At 39.9% G+C, this 7,947-nt stretch overlaps 1 pseudogene; it reads right to left on the bottom strand.

Annotated features, from left to right (window-relative positions):
- Nucleotides 1-4,349: 4,349 nt before the first annotated feature.
- Nucleotides 4,350-5,690, bottom strand: LOC120532075 (annotated as a pseudogene).
- Nucleotides 5,691-7,947: the final 2,257 nt, after the last annotated feature.

The following is a 7,947-nucleotide window of genomic DNA, read 5'->3' on the forward strand; positions in this document are numbered from 1 at the left end:
TCGACTTACCGATCCCTGGCTCCTGCAGTCTCCATGAACAGCGACTGGGGATTCCCCAACGAACAAGGCTCTCACGCTGGGGACACCACATCCCAAGTCGCGACTCCTGCTGCCTTCCGTGGCCTAACATGGAGAGTCATCTCCCTTCCGGTCACTCCTGTCCTTCATAAAAACAAATTCTGCTGGAGCGACCACAACTTCTACTCCCAGGATGTCGGCCAAACACCCAGGCTGCCTGCACAGCTGCATGTGAGCCTTCACTCACTCTCTCTCCCGCACCAGCTTTCTCTCTCTCCCCACTGCTTTCTGCTTTTTCCTCCTGCAACCTCCCATACATTCTTTTTTTTTCCTCCTTTTCCTAGCCGACTCGCGCTTCTATTTAACTAGAGGGAATGGCAGCTGTGGCAAATCAGCAGCTCCAGGAATAATTACAGATGTGGACAGTCTGTCACCTGTGAACTTAGGTGAGAAACGCACACATCATGAATAGCCCCGAGAACTGCTTCAGATGCACAACCACCACGTCCCCTCACCAAGCCGCGAGTACGGTGATTATTTTAAAATCGGCCCTTTGGTGGGAGCTGTGGACCCGCTATACCACAAGCAGTTTCCTGCCATGTTTTAACATCGCTTTTTTTGGATAATTTATTTGACTGACTTTAACCTCCACGTGGACTGTGTTCTTTTTTTTATTGATTATTTAATTCATTTTCTACAGATTTGTACTGACCTTTTGAAAACTGTCTTGACTTGTTTTTAATAAAAGCACTTTTGCACTTTATGCTCCTACTCTTTGCACCGTGTTGTGTTCCTCATTTGCCAGCTTATCCAGTTATGTTACCGATCGTGTTGGGTTCAAGATGCTCCCAAAACAGAAGTAAGAGCATGAAGTTGACTCGCACCATCACAGTGGGCTTCTCTGGCAGCATCTTAAATTGGTTTCAGTTTTACCTAACAGGTAGAAAATTCTTTGTTAGTTGTGGTGATTGTACTTAGGAGATACATGATATTATATATGGTGTACCACAAGGATCTATTCTGGGTCGACTGCTCTTTTGATATACATGCTTCCATTAGGCCATATTATCTCAAAGCATAAGGTGAGCTACCACAGCTATGCAGACAACACACAACTTTATTTATCTATAGTGCCTGATGAACCTGATGCTCTTGGCTCTCTGATACAATGTCTTAGCAGTATTTTTTAAATTGATGAGTAGTAGCCTTCTCAAACTAAAAAAGGAAAAACAGAAACCTTAGTGATTGGTAAACATGGATATAGCGAGGGCTTTAAAAAAAAAAAATTGATCCCTTAGGTTTAAAAATTAAGGCAGAGGTGAAGAATTTAGGGTTAATCATTGACTCTGACGTAAAATTTAAATTGCATATTAACCATATTACTATTTTTTCACTTAAGTAATATAGTAAAAATTAGACCAATTTACAGGACCCTCAAAAATGAATTCACAATTTTGTTTTTAGTCGACTAGATTACTGTAATGCACTCCTAACAGGACTACCTAAAAAGACATCAGTTGCTTGCAATTAGAGCAGAATACAGCAGCCAGAATGTTAACTAGAAAAAGAAAATTTGAGCACATCTCACCAGTTTTAGCATTGTTACTTTGGTTACCTGTGTCATTCAGAACTAACTTTAAAATACTACTAATGGTTTATAAAGCGTTAAATAATTTTGCTCTGTCCTGTATTTTGGAATATCTGTCCCCCTACACTCTAAGTTGTAAACTTAGATCTTCAAATGGTGGCTTATATTTCCAAGAAACAAACTTAAAAGAAGTGGTGAGGCTGCCTTTTGTTGTTAGGCACCCAAAACCTGGAATATTTCACAAATAGAAATTCGACAGGCTAATACTGTGGAATATTTAAAAAAAACTGCTGAAAACCCATTATTTTTAATACAGCTTTTTTGTAGCTACATTTCAGTTGTACAGTATTTCTTATAGACTATATTGGTATGGAATTATCATATTCTTCAGGGATCCACAATCTTTACTAATCTGCACTACTCTCTGCTGTCTTGTTTGAATCTTCGCTGGTTGAGATCTGCGCAACCAGCACCTGATCAAGGCACCATGTAGCCAGGTGTGATACTGGAATGAAGGTGGGTCTCTCAGTTGTCTACAAGACCAACTTCATCAAATCCAATCATATGCAGCAAGAAAACTAAGGGGAACATTCATGCTAGGTAGAATGCCCTGTGGAGGCTGGGCAGTCTTTTAGCCTCGGAAAGCATGCAAATTTTTTTTTTCTCCAGCATAACTGTGTGTTAATGTGCCTTACTGGTATTACCAGTAATTAAATAAAGTTAGTTATGTGTTCTCTGCATGGTGTTGGCATTTGTTTGAGAAAAAGAGGTTAAAAAAGTATAAAGAAAGAAAACTTGCCTTTTTTTCCTTTTTATATAATGTAGACTGATGTCTTCACTGACCATATTAGCGCCTTTTGGAGAGTGTCGCAGTGGGTCTCATATAGACTGGAGAGACAGCCTTGCCATTGACCAGCCAGGATGGCATTGTCAGTCCTCCACTCCTGCACGTGTCTCCTGCGACCTCATAACACTAAAGGAGTAAAAGAAAGTGTGAGTCGTTGTAGTATTTGTTTACTGCGGTTTAGAAGAGGGATCCCGTGTTTGTAGTTGTCTGGGCAGTAGCTCAGGGAAGCAGAAAAAAAAATGAAAAATGCTTACTTTCACTTTTGGGAGAAGCACAGTTAGCGTCTCAAAAGCCGGCATAGCTATGCGTGCACGCCGGCTGCTTGAACTTTTATAGTATTTTTGCAGGGCTGGAGACGCCACTTTTCGCAGGTGTGGTCACATCATCGCGTACACGTGGAGAGATGATGTAGGACAGTTTAATTGGTTGGCACGAGAGCGTTGAATACAAAAAGGAGTTACGGCCTCTAGAGGGGGTCTTCTGACTAGATCATCTTAGAGAAAGGTACATGGTAGAACAGCGTTTTGGAATTTACCAAGCATAACGGCTTATGCCTTGCTATTTGTAAATATTTTTCTTCATATATATATATATATATATATATATATATATATATATATATATATATAGGGTTGTGGTTATTGGTGCACTGTTTAATTTTGTATATACACTTTTGCTGTATTTTGATTATTTTTGTTTTGGTGAATCCTGTATACACTGTTTGAAGGAGCAGCTTCCTGACTTGGAGCACTGTGGAGGAAGACAGCTTCATTTTTTGTTTGTGTATATATGGTTTTCACTAGTTTGTGTGTATTTTACTTTTCCATTTGGGACTTTCAGGCAGCACTGTAAATACAGTATATAGTCATTTTTGGGCTACATTTGATTATTGTTTTTGTGTGTCCTTTGCGGAATTGGACTAAGTATCGATATATAAATTCCGCAGGACATTATTTTTGTTTTCTTTAAGTGCACCTGTAAATAAAACCTCACTTTATTTTTCAAAAAACCCAACCCTTTTTGTGTCTCCCTGTCTTACACCATTATCCTGGTCACGCTCTGTCTCACATACTAGACACCTAGAGTGTAGGCTGGTGATCCTAATTCCCACTACACGGGGTGTCACAAACTGGAGTTTTTTTTGTTTTGTTTTATTTTTGTATTTTCTATCGTTCTGGTCATTTGACCTTGCCTTGTTTTGTTTCTTTTATGATTGTTCTTTTGACTATGAGTTGTGTCTTAAATTTTGGCTTTGTCTGCTTGGTGAACTGATTATTCTGATTAAAGAGTTTTTGCTTGTTTTAACTCTGCTCTTTTGGCTCCGTGTTCTCGTCTTTCTTTCTCCTAATGTTGCTGTTGTGGTGTGAAATTTTGCATATAAGTTGATAAATATTTTGTATGTCTTTATTTGTATGGTTAAGTACCCCTCCCCCTTTTAGGACTGAGTCTCTTTGTAATTTTACAACAGGGTTAGGGGAAGTGCCTCAAACAAGTTTGGCAAGTGATTCACTGCAGGACTGTCTCAGTCAACCCCCACATGGAGGCCAACTATCTAACTGGCAAGCTTCACCTTAACAAATGGTTTGGGGGGCAGATGCAAAGGTATTTTGTGCCACATTGATCTGAAGTATGGCTCTTTGGAATTTGTTTGTATCCGAAGCCTTTAAGTACCATGACGTCGTATTGGCTGTAGGGTTTTGACAGAGAATATATAAATTTGCTTGATTTACCCCTATCTCTCTCTCTTACAAACATCTGATGAAAGAGAATCTCAAACACCATAAAATGATTTTCTGAACTCTGTATATTATAAATTGCGCCAAACGTACAATAATCAACAAGAACATAAATCAAGAGAAACAAAGCCTATTGGAATTATACATGAAACAAACAGCATCATCTACTGGCATGAACTAATACCAGGCAATATATTACATTCATCCACCCGTAGATAACATAATCATTTACAGAGGCTGGCTGGCGAGTTACTTTTTTAGGACACTCCAGTTCAACATTTGACAGGCCCTCGTTTGGAGCAACGTCAGTGGGCTCCTCCTGAATCTGATCATGTGTCATGGGATTATCATCAGCTGATAATTGGAGCGTAGCTGGCTGTGTGTCATTGTGCTCCTCATGATTTTCCATGTGACTCTCATTCTCTTGAGGCATTGAGTTAGTTACTTGCCCTCTAAGCTGGTCGGTGTGTCTTATAATTATTCGGCCATCATCTGTTTTAACCTTGTAAGATAGTGACCCCATACCTCTCACTACCATTGCTGGAATCCACCGAGGCCCTGTTGTATAATTTCTTGCATACACACTATCCTCTGATTTAAACTGCCTTGTTGAACTGTGTGTAACTTTACAAAACTGTGACTCTTTCTTTCTTTGTAAATCTGATGTTAGATCTGGGTGGAGACGATCTAAGCATGTTTTAAGTTTCCTGCTCATCAATAGTTCTGCTGGACTGTATCCCATATTGGAACAAGGAGTTACATGCTGTTGCAGCAACAACTTTTACAGTCTAAGATGCCAGTCTCCAACCACAATTCTTTTAAGTGTGTCTTTAGTAGTTTGCACCATACGTTCAGCTTGGCTGTGTGACGATGGGTGAAATGGAGCTGTCCTGATATAATTTATGAGATTACACTCCAAGAATGCCTGGAGCTCATCCAAAGTAAACTGTGCACCATTATCAGACACAATTGTATCCAGAAGTCCATGTGTGGCAAACAACTTTCTCAATATTTGAATGACCGCAGCTGTTGTTGCAGCAAAAACAGGGCTGACCTCTAACGACTTAGAGAAGGAATCATCAACAAGAAAAAAGGTTTGTCCTTGATAAAGTCCAGCAAAATCAATGTGCAGTCGAGACCATGGGTTCTTGGTTACCTCCCATGGCTGACTCAGTTTTGGCTGGAGCATGCTGTGTAGTTTGACATGAAGTACAGCTAGCTCATCGTTCTGTTTTTTCATCCATTTTAGGCCACCACACATAGCTTCTGGCAAGAGCCTTCATATTTACTATACCAGGATGACCTTCATGTAGAGCTGCGAGCAGTAATGTTTGTGCCTTCTGTGTAATTATTACTCTGTTTCCCCATAGAAGACATCCCCTGTATGAAGCTCATGCTGACACCTTCCAAATGGCTTGAAGTCCTCCCCTAATTTTTCCTTCGGCCACCCCTTCCACACCTAGTTCAGTACACGGGCTAACACTGGATCCACTGTCTTCATGCATTAGATATCAGATGCCTGCAAAGGGGGGCAAACTAGTGCACCCTGCTTGACTAGACAATCAACCTCTATTTCTATTTTAGGGCAGGGAGCAAAAGCAACAGGTCTTGGTTTTAAACATATGGGTGCCACATTTGGGTCCAACTGAAAAACACCTGGTGCACCCTTAAATTTGGCCAAACCCTCTTCAAACACACTACTAAAATCTTTCAGTACTGACAGTATTGGGTCTGTGGCAAGACTGTGTATTCCTGTTAACTGAATACCTAAGGGTTAAAACCACTCTCCACCAAGTAGACTGGCCTTTTGTCGATTAATAATAATAAGGTGTAAATAACCTCTGTCCTTCCCATAATGTACCTTGACTGAGTAGTACGGTAACATTTTGTTTGTTGTAATCCACAAGTTGAATATCACAGGGTACAATAGGGGAGCATTCATTGGACATAATGTGTGGTAGGTCTCCTCTGAGATTAAGGAATACTCACATCCTGAGTTCACTTCCATCCTGCACGGAACTCCTTGTAATGTGACAAGAGTATATGTCTGTTTGTACAAGCTACCACACTGTTGATGATTTCTGCAGAACAGACACTTGTATCATGTACATCTTCAAAACTCTCTGCGGCTGTACTGCCTCTTTGTTCTACTTTATGAGATGCACTTGGACTTGCTGGCTTGCCTTTCACTGGATAAGTCTTCTGGCGACACAATCTCTGTAGATGCCCACGGCGCTTACATTTATGACACAGAGCTTCTCTGAAATGACAAACATCAAGTCTGTGATTCCCCTCACAACTATTGCAATTTCCTTGAGCTGGGTTCAAAGTGTCTGAGTGTAGGAAATAAGACTTTGCTTTTGGGTTTTTATTTTGCAGCTGATGGGTGTCTGATATGCACAATTTAATAGATGATTCCTGTATTTCTTTTGAGTGTACTGATGCAGCCTCATATGCAAGTGCTTCTTCCTGCGATAAGGCAAAAATTTAAATTTAATTTTGCTAAGAGCCGCCTCTGAACAGGCTCATCTCTGACTCCGCATACAAGTCTGTCTCTCAGCAAGGAATCCAAACTGTTACCAAAATTGCAGTTTTTCAGACAGCCATCGAAGTTCTGCAATGTAAGCCGCAATACTTTCATCTGGTTTTTAATTCCTCCTATTAAAATGAAATCGCTGAACTGTTTCTGAAGGGGTGGGTGCAAAATGATTTTTTAACAATGTTACAATTTCCTGATATGACCTGTCACTGGGTTTAGCAGGGGAGATGAGTGACCTAACAATTTCAAACGTTTTACTTCCAATCACACCCAGCAGCACTGCACGCTTCTGGTCAGCATTTGTTACTTTGTTAGCTTCCAGAAAAAAGTTCAGTCTCTCTGCATACGAATCCCATGAAGCCGGATTTGAAATGTCAAACTCCTCAACGTGGCCTAAGAATGTCATTCCGTATATATATATATTTTCCAAATTTAAGTTATTATTCTTTTGCAGTAGCATGCCGGATTACTCACTGAGATCTGCTCCTTGTCGCCACTATTACGTATTGAAGTCAGTTCCACTCTGATATATATCCTTATTTTTCTGAACTCTGTATATTATAAATTGCGCCAAACGCTCAATAATCAACAAGAACATAAAGAGAAACAAAGCCTGTTGGTATTTATACATTAAAAACAAACAGCACCATCTACTGGCATGAACTAATACTAGGCAATATGTCACAGGGCCTAAGCAGGCTGAAGCCAGCGAATGGTAATTTTGAACTGGATTCTTGGGGTTGAGGCTATATCAATATGCTTTGTGGAACATTTGGGTGGCCTTACATTAATTTTCTTCTTTTCATAATAACTATGACTTTTCCTTCACATTTTGGTTTTATATTTTGACTTTAGTGTATTCAATCCAAGCCTTTTTATTGACTATTCTTTTGTTTAGTTCTTTAAGCCTGTCTCCTGTTCAATTTCTTTGTTTAAACATTTCTTGCATCTTTTATAATATATACTGTGATTCATCACAGAAATAGCTTCCTCATGCCCAGTAAGTTGGATGGCAATTTGACTATTGCCAAATGCAGGCCCACCTTCTTGTCAAGATGGTACATGGTTGGTGTTTCTATTGTTGGCCATTGTCTGTATTACATTCAATGGGCACGCTAGAAAACCTGTATCACCCTGGCTGTGAACAAAGTGCTTCTGCAAAATCAGACGAGACAAGCAACAAAGAACAAACAAAGATAATAAACATAGATAATAAATA

This window comes from Polypterus senegalus, chromosome 7 (assembly GCF_016835505.1).
Source record: "Polypterus senegalus isolate Bchr_013 chromosome 7, ASM1683550v1, whole genome shotgun sequence".
Taxonomy (NCBI): Eukaryota; Metazoa; Chordata; class Cladistia; order Polypteriformes; family Polypteridae; genus Polypterus; species Polypterus senegalus.